The sequence below is a fragment of the Corvus kubaryi genome, unplaced genomic scaffold (assembly GCF_017639235.1).
Source record: "Corvus kubaryi isolate FWS band 111438036 unplaced genomic scaffold, C.kubaryi_AGA036_p1.0 split3-73, whole genome shotgun sequence".
In the NCBI taxonomy this organism is placed as follows: Eukaryota; Metazoa; Chordata; class Aves; order Passeriformes; family Corvidae; genus Corvus; species Corvus kubaryi.
The window spans coordinates 17,616,114-17,630,213 of NW_024582091.1; positions in this window are offsets into that span (position 1 = coordinate 17,616,114).

Genomic DNA, 14,100 nt, shown 5'->3' on the forward strand with positions numbered 1-14,100 from the left:
CATGCTTAAGAGTTTAATTAAATCAGTATTACATTTTTTCCATATAAAATACTGCAATTTTTACATTTGTTTCAAAACGCTAACCAGTAAAACCAAGCAAAAAAACTTATGAAAACTTCATCAGCTGTTTTCATATTTTCTGGCAACAATTCTTTTCTTAAAAAAATATTTTCTTCAGAGAAAGAAATTGTTTTAATCAAAAACACTTTCAGCTATGTCTAAAACAGATATCTTTCTATCCAGGGGAATCAGAAAGTACTTTGTACTGAATTTAATGTCATACAAACACTGCTACAGTTTATGTTACTTAAACATTATTCTCAGAAATATTATCTTTTAATTTTAATTTTTTATTCCAATGGGACAGATAAGAAACTGGAAAGAATACAAATGAGAATGGTTTCAGAGACAGGCATGCTTTGTCATTTGTCACTGCCAAAACCCATCAGTAATATGGTATCATGAGAGGGAGCTGCTGAAAGCCTAAGAATTTTACTGGAACATTTAAACATGATATTAAAGTGAGATTTGAATCAATGCCCCTGAAGAAAACTAATGCTTACTTTGTTAGCTGCTGTGAAGCAAGAAAATGTAGACAGGAAGCCACCATTTATCTTCTTTTTGTTCCCAGGGGCTCCTTATGCTAACCTGCCTGACTTTTTAAAATTTCCAGTTTGCTTGATAATATTAAAGGCTTGGGAACATTTTACTGGACTGAGGAGTAGGACAGTAGGAGCTCCTTTCTGCTCTCTTCCCTGACCTGTGGCAGGAACAGAAGCTGCTGCTGATTCCCTCCTGCCCCTTCTCAGAGCAAGGGTAGGTCCTCACAGGCCAGAAAATCAGCTAGTAAGTGGTGGAAAGGAAGGAATAGAAAAGGAAAAAAATGGGGCAGAAAAGGATTTTAATATCAGCAGTTTTTCAAAGGCAGGCATTATAGATAGCTATCCAATCACCCTCCTCCTCCTGTTTTTTAAATACTCGGTCATGAAGACAGAACCTAATAGAGTCTTTGAACTAATTCAGTTTCTGCAATTTAGCATGGCTCATTGACTCGTGCCTGTGGGATTCCTGAGTGGTCTCTCATCCAAGAGCTAAACTGGCCCTTGAGTACTTAACTTCATGACAAGATCAGGTACACTCAGATGGGATGACTGAATCTGTAACAGTCCCATGTCTTTTTCCCTTTAAAATTGGTTGTGAAAAGGCTAAAGATTCATGGTATGATGAGGACAGAGGTTCTTCATCAGCAGGATAATGAGCACATTTCCAAGAGCTCTGGAAAATATCGTGCTTCATAGTTGATTTGTTAAGCATTAACATACCCTGGAGAGATAGCTGATTAAATGTTATTTTCCTTAAATCATGAAAATGTGATCATGAGGAGGCTTAAGAAAATGAAACATACAAGGCCACACCAAGAATCCATGTCAGAACTCAGGACATCTTCACCTTTGTTGCTAAGGCTGTGGGTCAGATCATACTCGGCTAATTAGTGTTTTCCAGTTCCAGAGGGCATGAAGTTTAGTGATAAATGGCCAATATTTTAATCAGATATATGAGATTATGATATGTCCAGATACACTGTAGAGTGTGAGAACCCTGGAGGTGCTGAGTACCTTCAGGCACAACAGAAGTGATATGAGGTATGAGGTACTATTACTATTGTACATTATTACATCCATTCTGTGTTCCTCTGTTTTCCAGCAGAGCATATTACTTATGGTGAAAAAAAATTATTTAATTTTTCTTTTTGTCCACTATATTTTTGACACTTTATGACTTTAAAAGGACAAGTAGCAGACAAACTTGCCATTTATCCCAACTGATCTGCCTCTCCTTAACAGTTTTGTGCTGCCATGTGTGCCATCAATGGCACTATAATTATATTCCATAACAAGCAGAAGGAACAACTGCACTCTGACTTGCTTGATAAGCGGATGCATTTTATGGCAGCTGGGCAGAGTGGTAGTGTTTTCAGATATACCCTGCCACCAGCACACTAAAAACATTATGCAAATTATCGAACAATTTCAGTGCTGCTCGACAATTTGCATTATGAGATTAATGATCAAACTGGACTACCTTTTTCCAATAGCAGGGGAGGATCAATCAAGGTCAAAATACTTTAAAAGAGCAGGCAAAATAAAGCATAGAGAAGGTAACCATGTCTTTGCTGTTACCAACAGTGAGGATGCTTGGTAGCCAGCCAGACGATTCAGTTTCATTGCCAGTAGTTTTCAGCTTGCATAACACAATTTGTTGAAGGCTTTAAACTTCCTTTATTCAGTTGTAACGGGCAATTCATTGTCTACTGGACGTTTTGAAAGGTTGATGCAGACCAATTAGAAAATAATCCCTGCATGCCACAAAAGGCTGAGTTGGTGTAATCAGAACTGGAACTCTTTGCACAACTGAGTGAGAAAACAGCCCTATGATGGTTCAGGTTTGGGAGACTGTTTGGTCACAAGACTCACAGGATTTGATTCCTTGACTGCAAACATTTCACTTATGGAATCTCAATCTTTTAAATAAATAGTGGACACCCAAATGGGAAATGCCTTAGAAGTCATATTCCACCAAGTGCAATTCAGTTGCCTTTTATTTGCCTTCCACAGGACCTTTATTTCTGGTGTGTTGTAGCTCTTTTGGCTGTTCTCCTCAGTCCAGATTCAAAGTCTGTGACAAACTAAGGAAGATTTTCTGCTGATTTAATGATTACTGGACTAGACTTAGTTTGTTGCTTTTGTTGTTACAGTGTTTTTCTTGTAAAATACAATTTGATCATTGAATTTTCTTTCTTCCGTTCCCTTTCTTTTTCCTTTTCTCCTTCACTTCCTGTTTAGTTTTTTCCTTTTTTTCTTTTTTCTCTTTCCCCTTCCCCTTCCCCTTCCCCTTCCCCTTCCCTTCCTTTTCCCTTCCTTTTCTCCCCTCTTCCTATCCTCTCTCCCATTTTTTTTTAAGATCATAGACATTATCTTCAGTTTTTTACTCAATCAGGCTTTTCTCATTTTTCCAGCAAAAACTAACAAGGAATCTGTTCTCACAAGGTATTAACACAGATCAGCACCAGCAGAATGAAATGAACACCACCGGGATGAAATGAACTCAGTAACTCCTGTGTCAATAGATATTTATTCTACCAGAGCTTTTGTTTAACTCTCATGCTGGAACCTTTTGTACTGATTGCATAATCTTCTAAGCAACTAAATTAAATGTTTCTCATCATCTTTGATATAACTGATGTCTTCCTTTACCTTTACTCATTATTTTTTTAGCATGTTCATTAATCAGCATTCATTATTTATATTCACTGTGGAAAGCTGCTGCTCATAGTTTCCTTTCAACATTCTCTCAGTTTGATGGTTTTTATTTCTGAGACTTTATCTACCAGGCTTTAGCTAGCATAGAATAATGGAAACTGTTAATCACTCTCCCTTCTAATATAATCTCATTTCTATTCTACATTTACAATATTTTCTGCACTACAGTAAAGATTTTTATGCTAAAATGCTATGTTTGCAATCCTGTCAGAATTGTCTCTTTATATGGAGAACTTTCTTTTTTTTTCTTGAAGAAAATTTGTCCATTGCTCCACTGTTTGTAAGTGTCCCTAGAGAAATTTGTCCACTGATCCACTGTTTGTAAGTGTCCCTAGAGATACTCTATAGAAGACTCTCAGGATCTGTATTTTTTTGAGGATATCTCTGTTTTTTGGAAGAGGCCTAAGTGAACTGCCATTTGATATGATGTTCACAATATTAAGCTCCATATTTAATGGATCTTGCCAAAGCTGGAGAAAGGATGGTGCCAAAGGAAACAGAGAGTTCTTTGTGAAGGAGCCTGAAACAAGAGGCAGCTGTTTGAGATGCAGAACAGATATCCATGGCTGGTAGGGATGGAAAGTGCTGAGGGTTATCAGTATCAAATTGCAAAATCAATATCCTCTTACACCAGCTTCATGGGAATGACACCAAATGGTTCTTGATTTCCTAGCATTGTTTAAATATCACTCAGTTGAAATGTCATGGGAGGCACATGATAGTTGTAGACTGTGCTGAACAGAGTCAGGTCTTGTGTTTGGTTACCTTGGTGACAGCAATAAAGCTGTTCTTCTGTAGATGAGGAGGGTGGAAAAGACAAAAAGAAGCGGGAGAGCTGAAGAAACAAAAGACTGGACTGGGCTACTCAAGACCATCTACAGGCATAGACAAAATACACATTTGTTCAGAGAATTAGACAGCTGGAGACGGCCAAGCAGTCATTGTCATCTTCTTTGCTTTGCCAAATTCCTATGGCACCTACTGGGATGAAGTGCTGAAGATGGGAGAAGAACTAATAGTACTTCATGTCTACACATAAACACCCACACAGCCACACACACACCCCTTCAGCCTGCCAGAGACAGCACTAGAAACCCTGTATCTCTGACAAATTTCCTGTCTGTGTCCAAGTTCTGCCACAGACAGCCTTTTTTAGGCACTGAAGAAAAAAATAAGTTTTACCAAGGCTTTGAGAAGTCTTTAGTGACTTCTGGTGCTGTGTGTTTCCTTTAAGAGACTGAATTTGAATGGAAAGACAGGAGGAAAACTAAGATTATCTCAATAAGGAAAGCGGGACAGAGAATAAGCAAGTTGGTGGAGATCAATGGAAAATTGAGGTCGATTTGTCAAGAAGCGTATAATGCTAATCAAGGCACACAAGCCAATATTTTTTTATGATGGTTTACTGATTTTATTTTTTTCGCAAGTACTTAGCTAATTCCTTGCATCTGATTTGCAGGAATGTTGAGCACTCTGTACAAGGATGATACCAACAGGGGTGTGTACAGAGCTTATAAATGTGAAGCAATGTTAAGTCCTTGAAAAAAATAATTTGCTTAGTGACTTAAATTGACCACTTCAAATCTATGGGTACTGTGGACTTCTATCTCTCCAAGCATAGCATGTCAGCTGTGAATAGGGGAAGTATTTCAAAAGGGTGCTGTGAAAATGAATGCATTATAGAGATGAGTTACACAGAAAAACCCATGAGGAAATTAATAACTCTGTCTTCTGAGCAGTGTTATAATTGTGTGCAATAAATAAGGCCTAGAGCTGCACAGTGAAGAATAAGGAGAAAAAAAATACTGAACTGCTGCTCATTAAATGAGCACTGTTTCATCTGCACACTGGATGAAGTAGAGGTCCTCTGGGAAAAAAAATGTGACTATGTAATTAAAAAATATACCATCATGTATTCACATGAGGGAGACAGATTAAGGCAACTCGAATTCTGACATTTTCTGATTTTGAGTGCTTTCTCTGCTGATTGTTTTGCAGACCTTGGAAACCAAAGCTTTAGACTGGTTTATGTCATCAGATATTCTCCACAGGGACTCTGTCATCAATCCAGCCAAACCTGGCAAATTTTCAAGGACATTAAAGGAGACATTCAGCTAGAGGTTAACTATGTAAATATAAGTGTGTTAGCACAGTTTGCATCTACAGAGAGTAGGTGTCTAAATTCCTGGTACAGTCAGTGGAGACTTCATCTCAATTCAATTGCCCGCACAACTGTCCAGTACCTTTTCGTGTAAACTAATATATCCAGCCTGGTTTCCTCCTGCCACTACAGAACAGTCTTTCCTAGCTCCTCTGTCCAGTTTCCCTAACCCACGTGGTGACCAAGTGGTGGACCCCTGACCACAAAATTATGTTCTGAGGCACTTCAGTTAACGAAGACCAGGGATAAGGGTCGGTGTCCCCAGATGCAAATTTGTCAGCTGGATCATTTTCTAGGCTCAGCTGCTTAGTTAAGACAAGATCTCTGTTGACTAAAATTGAGGCTGAAAGATATATTTCCTTAGATACCTAAATTTGAATATCTAAATTTAGATGTCTTTATGACACTGAAACCTGTGTTAAGTACGTGAAAAAATGTTATGTTCTTTTATTGTACCTCCCTGTGGGAATGACAGGGTGAATTCAACCATTATCCATTACACCTCAGCAAATCCCTTGTCAGTTAGCATGTATACATTAGCTGATCATTTGGGATACACATAGCACCTGATTAGCTGTAGTGGATATTCTCTCTTGTCCAGATAGAAGAAAAAACATAGGTAGTGCACATGGGAGGAAACAGGGAAAGGACTTCTGAGAGGCACAGGAAACAAACAAAGATATTGTCTGCTGATATGAGAAGCATCTGGAAGAAATGCACTAAGGGTGTTAACATAGGATGTGGTATTGCAATAACGAATAGATGACACATGAAATGTATGACACAGATCAGTTGGAAATATGGTTTGATTGATTCCTTGGTTCACAGACAATGCATTTTGTAAAACATTTAAGTTTGGATAGTTGTTAAGTTATTTATTTTCTTTAAAGAAGGATGTGAATTCTTTAGCTTTAAATGTTACTTTCTGTTTTGGAGGGGTACTGCCAATTGCTCACTTTGACTCAGATGACAGGCAGGTAGGAATACAGCAGATATATTACTCCTATTAAGGAATGAATTTTTGCCAAGAGATCATGCCTAAGTCTGCCACTCTAGTCTCTTTTTACTTTTTAGCATTGAGACCATATAGCTCAGCTTGAATCCAAGAGGTTTTGGGTAGACCTTGTAAAGGCTTTTGGTAAGGTAAATCTTCTAAATAAATAATGTGCAGGAGTTATTACACTTCCATGAAAACTTTCAGGTGTTATCTAAGGAAAATTAAATTGTTTGCAGCACTCTACCAGATTTCTTTGGAGTCTCTGTACTTGTCCATTGCCCATAAGCATGTTCAGTTTCTCAGATTAGGTTATTAGCTGGCTGAAGTCACCTGCAGAGTCCTCAAAATATCAGGATAAAAATTTAAAATAAATCCACACAGATGAAATGCCCTGAATACTGCTCATGAGGCATCCATGCGATATTAGGTTTTTATATATATAGATTCTGATATTTTCTAGAGGTCACACTTCTGTTACTGTCAAATGTAGGAGGAAATTCCTCTTTTTGATACCTACTTCTCCAACTCATTATATCCACAAGATATCTTATAGATTCATTTTAGTGTCTCTCCATTCCCATCCTCTTCTTCCATTACATTTGTTTTCGACACTGCATCTCCCAACTTTGACTGCTCGGCAGTCAGTGTGTTTATGCCACCCATATTCCATCTGTCTCTCTTCTATATTTTGACACTCAGTTTCTCACTGTGTCCTGCCTCACTTCTCCCACACAATTTACAAGGTTCTCTTTTCATGGATGTTCTTGTTGCTTGAAACATTTTGTACTCCTGGCTGTCCCATTTTCCTTCCTGACTTGCCACTGCCTGAGACCTCCATGTGTGTCTGGTCTATTCTTTGATGGTAGAAACTTGAGAGAATAAAGTAGTGTTTCAAGTGATGTAGCAATTAATCTGTTGTGAAGTATGATTAGTGTAAACCTCCCATGCAAAGAACCTTGAGCAACATTTAGTCACCCTAATCTACTTCTGTCATTCCAAACCAGGACTTCAGCTCAGCCAGCTCCTGAGCCTGGTACAGAATCAAAACTATGCTACTGTGGATAATCCTTTTGAGAGGAAATTTAGATACTTGATTCTGTTTTTCAGTCAATTGGTCCCTTTCCATCTTACATTACACCCCTGCTTGGATTGTCAATGAATTTCTAGCTGCAGCAGCAGCAGTCATTTTACATAGCACATCCCACTGTGGGCTGTGTATGAAATTTATGCCTTTAATTTTTGTATATAAAACCTCATCATTGTGGATGTAGGCATTTTATAAACCTCAAAATTAATAACGAAGATATTCACAGCCCGCACCCCCACACTCCATTACAGATATGCTACAATCAGCTGGGAGTCATGGCATTTATCAACTGCTGAAGGATAATGCGGTTTATCACTTTTTAATGAATTATTTTCTGTACTGCTCATTTCCGGAACAGATAAATACAGTCAAGGACATCCTGTATCAGGAGGGAGTTACAGCGAAATTTCTTCTAAGTTTAATGATGTTTAGCTAAATCCTTCCCCACAGCTTGCAATTTGTTTATATTGTGCTGTGATATAGAGGCTGGTGCAGAAAGACCATACAGAGCACAGGTGAGGCATGTTATTCATACACCCACCATAAAAGACATGATAAAAAAAAAAAACAGTGTAAAGGGCTTCAGCTCCCTGGAGGGGATGAAGGGAGTTGCAGAGTAGAACACTGTCCTCTAGGCAGTCATCAAGACAAGAAAACCTTCTGAACTTTCAACTTGAAGAGATTTGTGCTGTCACTTATAGAAACAATGTTATTTTGTGATATCTAAATGTTTTTAATTCAAACAGGGTTTGTGAGAAAGCCTTCTCAAGTCTGTCTTTCAAATATAAATTTGAATAAAGGAGCCAGACCTCTCTGACTTCTCTATTGCTGCTGTTTTCTGGAGCTTGAAAGAAATGCCAAGACATCCTAGGTCTTGTAAAGGAAAACCCCAAAAAAACAATCAACCAACCAAAAAAAAAAAAAATCCAAACCAGTCTAACACACATACTAAGTAAAATGTTGGTATCAAAAACCTCAAAAAAACCCACTTAATGAAATGGTTTTTAAAAAGATATGTTCAACACAGTGTTTCTGCTTTGGTAAAATGAGGTATTGTGACAAAAATGTTGAACTACTCTGATAAACTCTCAGAAGAACTTTATTAACATTTGAAACTAGAACCTTTTCAGATGTATCAGCATGGGCATTCTTGCAGATGTGAGGAATGACTGCTCCACATTAATACCTGGATATTATTCAATACATCACAGCTAGTTTATTGATGTATCTGTTGGCATTATGTCAGAATTTATTAGCAGGAAGTTAGAAATGCTTTTACATATCTCTTTTCAGTGATGCCATTCTATCTGGCTTATATTTTTTTATTGTTTTTTTATGAAGGTGCATTGAAAGATTTTGTAATTATTTAAATTTTTGTTTATGGATATTTTCCATGTTCAGACTTTGACTTTTAAATGTCCTATGTACTTTATAAAATATTCTGATATCACTACTCATGCTATTACTGGTTCAAGCAGCTTTCTTAGTGTATGATTCTTTTTGTTGTTACATACTTCTCCTTCTGTTTATTTGAAACATTCTGATTTGGGCCATGATTCTGTAATGCATTGCTCTATACATATAAGTCTAAAGCACTGAAGCCATTAAGATTTCCAGAAATTTACTGAATAAGTATCAAGATCAATGCTAAAGGCAAAATCCTCTTAAAATGTAGTTGAATTTAATTTTTTATATGGTCTTAATAAATTACATATAAAGAGGAAATAAATATCCTTCCATCTAATATATTTTCTCCTTCTAATAGATTAAAACATGGTCACACTACTTAGTAAAAAGTAATCTAAACTACTAAATGCACCAAAAACTGCAGAATTAATCTGGGAAGTGCTATTCCTAAAGCAAAAAGTTTAAGGCAAGATGTTACCAATAAATACATACTTCAGAGTTTTCAGTTGTATGTTACCTTGCACATTAAGTTATATATTTCCAGATGAGTATGGATTGGATAATATTTAGATTTAGTTAAGAGTTACATAGGAAGATGAGTGAAAATAGTTTGTGATTTGCAAATAAAATGCTCAGCATGAATCTATAATCTGTGGAATTAACAGCAGTGAAGTTTTATGAAGGAGCTGGAGACAATTGAATGTTAGCAGGTTTTGAATATCTAATTCCCTTATGCATATTTTGATACTTGTGTAGTGTCAAAAGGTGTGTTATTCTCTTTTGCAAGGTCAAAAATATTCTAAGACAATTGATAAGCAATTCAAATTGATCTGCTTTAGTTTAAATGTAACTGGTGTTTATTTCTTCTAAAGGGAAATGAGAAACCATATTTGATCAAGATCTTATAAAATATGCTGCAGCCTAAAGCAATTTTTCCTTTCCAGTTATCAACTCTTTTACCAGGGGGTACATGATGGAGAGTCGAAACACAACTCCAGTGATATTTGTATGAATAGCAACACCGTAACAAGGCTCCCACAGCTGCAAATTGTATCCTTATAAGAGTACTTCAGGATTTGAAAATATTTAAGTAATCACAGTTTTAGAGTTATCATCTGGTAATGCCTGGGAATTGGTGACCCAAGGGACTAATTCCAAACATTACTAGAAAATGACATTGCTCATGTCAGCGTGGAAGTGTCTTGGTGAATATAAACCATAATATAAAAGCATTTGCAAGCAATTTGGCCATCTGCTGTTTCCTGTCGATACTGTTTCAGAATAAGCTCATAGCTTCACAAAACAAGTCAATGTGCCAGCACCTGAGGTAAAAGTCTTTGAGATCCCGAGAGGATATAGCTTTTTTTTTTTTCCCATCTCAGAACTGAACATTGTCTCATGATGGTAATAGAGAAGGACTGGAGCTTAAACCTACATCTGGAAGTTGCTCTTCTCACCTCCCAACCTTCCTGGATCAGAGAATTAGAAAAGTGCCCCTCTTGCAACCCCCCATTAGCTCTGCTTTCTGCTCAGGTGGAAGAGAGATACCCCAGAGGGTGGCCAAGGCAGGGAAAGAGACATACCTGAAGGTATGCTATTGTGTTACCTTACAAGACCTATTAAAGTAGGTTTTTGTATGGAAATAGGATGTAGTGGTTTATTGCCATTATGCATTTCATTACTGTGTCTATTTTTCATAAGTTTGCTTGCACATGTTTTTTGAGGCTGATAGATCCGGGCAGATTTGTCCCTCTGGAATAGGAAATGCTTTGTCTGCATGAAAATCAGCTTCAAGACACTGCTGCACTTGGCCAAAGGAAGAGCATGTCCTCACTAGACCCTTCCTTTTCTGTGGTCTATCCTGACTGAAAAATGATTTTTGAGGTTGTGAGTGGCTGAAAGCAAGTTAGGTTGGGGTTTTTTTTCCACCTCAGACAGTTACTGGGTAAAAATCTTGTAATATGCTAATTTGCTAGAAAAGTCTTCAATCATTTCTCTCCTTTTTTCACATTGGCTTGAAACATTGCTAAAATGAAGCATGATACTGAGTAAAATTAATATGCAGAAAGTTCCACAAAAGTTATGAGCACAAAATTTCTATGCAATTTGTGCTTTTACATCTAATCCTTGCTCATACTTTTCAGGTTGACGTTGACTTCTGTCTCTTAACAAACTTGAATTCCTATCACACTTCAGTTTTGGTTTCATTTTTATTTTCAAGCTCTTGCTAACTCAGTAGTTAGCATTACACGATATTCATTCGTTTCAGCTCAGTTTACTTGGTCACCGGCTGTGTTATTGAGTGCCTTGCATAAGAAACCCCAAACATGTGAAAATAACACACCATGGCTTTTTTTTACCTTCTTATTCTATGCCATATTTGGAAGCTCATTCATGGCCCGTTGGGAAGTTCATTCATGGCCCACTGGGAAAGGTTAGGACTATAATTAGACCTTTTTTCCCAGGCATTTCAGCAATAGGATGCATGAAGGTTACTAACAGTTTTCTTTTAATTGATCCCTGGTGATTTTACTGTAAAGCTGTTAACTTGTGCACCGGGGACCCACAACCCACAGGCTTCTTGCACTGACATTTGCAGCAATGATTAGAATGTCATTGCTTTCCAATACTTCACTGTCATTCAGGGAGCACTTGAAATGCCTTTTACCTCATATTGCAATGGAACACACATTCGCCAGCACACACACATATACACAAACACACACAGGCCTTTCCATTTCAGCATCACAGGCTGAAATTGCCTTTGTTTTGAACATCCACCTCAGTATTGCCTTTCTTTTCGGCACAGTATCACTCTCTTGTCTCTCATACTAATGGAAACAAAGCTAAACCACTCACTCTGCACATAATAGTGGACCCCAAGGGCTAAATGTCTGTCAGTATGGAAAATAGTGAAAACAAAGAAATTGTAACTATTTGTGTGAGTTCAAGAACTAATGTTCATCCATGTCAATTTTCTCAGGTCTTTGAACATGAAATAATTCATTCAGTTTCAACTCCGATCACAACACTTAGTGGGGATCAGTACTAAAATTTTAACAGGTTCCAACACTAGTGTACTTAATACGCTGGAGGGCTTTGGAAAGAGTTTTAAAAAAAAGGGGGAGATTCTGGTTGAAGAACTATATTGTCTTTCACTGAATTGTACAGCTGTGATTGAAAATGTTACTTTTCAACTCATATTTTTCAGACTTTCCCGTCTGGAGCAAGATTAAATAAAAAATAGATGTGTAATTTTAAGTGTATTTTTTTTTGGTGGGGGGGAGTGGAAGTAGGCCCACTGATTTTAATATGAGCAATAAATAGAAAAGCTCATTCAACTGGAGTGGCAGAATTCAGGCCTCAGTCACTCTTGCTGTTCTCTTGCTATTCAAATTCAATTGAGGCTGAACAAAATGGGTTTTCTTTTTTTTTAAATAAATTTAATTCAAAACATAAAAGTAACATTGAAATAAAGTGCTTTATGTGAGAGTTTTTATGAAGGATTTTAAAACAATGTCAAAGCTAAATAAAAATAGGTTGTACTTTCTTTGAAAAATTCAGGAAAAGCCTTACTTTTTACCTGTAATCTCCAGAAGATAAGGATATTTTTTTCACAAACTAAAACCAGAAAAAATTCTCTTTAAATAACTCTGTGGCATACATTGGTTTGATTTATAAATTTGTTTAATCAGGTTGCTTTAAGAGTTTCAGTCCAATGAACTTGAGAGGTACAAATTCTTTAAATTCAGTGTAGGAAAGTCTATGTAGAGATGCACAGTTTGGGGTGAAGTTTGTTTGATTGTTTTTATTTCAGTAAAACAGAGATGAGGGGGGACAAGATTAATGTTCAATGTGTCTCTGAAAGGATGAGGAGGGAAATAAACAGCACAATCATTATAAATATGGAAGGCAAACAACACCTCCTACAGTGCCAGTTGACTCTCACATGTGGTACTGAGTGACAGCGCAAGGGCAAAACTTTTAAGCACTTCTACCCCAATCTGGAATCCTAAGAATAAGATGAGGAAATTAATGCTTGGCATCAAATGACAATATTGATTTAAATATCAAAGGGACTTGTGGAACTCTGTAGAAGATGCTGGTGCTAACTTTCCAGGCATGAGAGACTGAGATGCACAGACACAGTACACAAAAGATAATATAAAGTGTTGCAGTATAAAATACTGTGGGAATATAGGAAATTACGGGCAGATGGAAGTCCCATACTCCAACAGTAAAAACGTAGTGCTCTTCTGGGGCTGTAACTTGATAGAGATTAGGATATGTTAAATAAGATTACAGTAGCTGCAGCTTTAGAAGAGGTGCTGATAGTCAGTGATTTAAACTACCTGCATATTGACTGGATGAGAGCCTCATCAGAAATAGATGAATGCAATAAATTACTGCTTCCTGGAAAATCTTGATTCGGACCCCACAAGAAAAGGTGCAGTTTTGTATCTTGGGACACAGGACCTGATTCAAGAAGAATAAATGGGAGAGCTGATCCTTAGCAGTGATCACTAAGGAATTTGGTTCAACGTTGTCTTAGGAGAGAGTGGACCACATAAATCTAGCACACAAATATTGACATTATTCTTGAATATTTAAGACATAGAACAACATGAAAATGAGGGAATTAATAAAAATAAAAACATAAAGCAGTCTTCTGAAAAGGAAGATGTCTACAAACAGTCCAGAAGCTACTATAAAACAGTGATAAAAGCTAATAAAAAAATTTTGGATATTGAAGAATATGAGGGATTTGGGATATAGAAAGTGGTCAAGGCTGTACTTTAATGTCTCCTGTTGTCACTGGTAGAGAAGCAGTACTGGGCTCATGGACCACACTCTGATCCAGCAAGGCACTTCTTATTGCAGTTCCCACTGGTCTTCTTGATATAGCTGTCCCAGTAAAACAGTACCAGGGTCTGGTACCTAGGTTCGAGGACTAAAATATCCATACTTTAAAGTTCAGGCTACAAGAGTTTAAGCTTGGGCCAGGGCTGTTCTCATGAAGCAAGTTGTACGTAGCCAGCTTTTCTTGGGAAGCTGGAAGTGTTTAGCTGCATGGATGTGAGCTGTACCACACCAGCTGGATGAGCTGTTACATTTTATGTAACGTTAT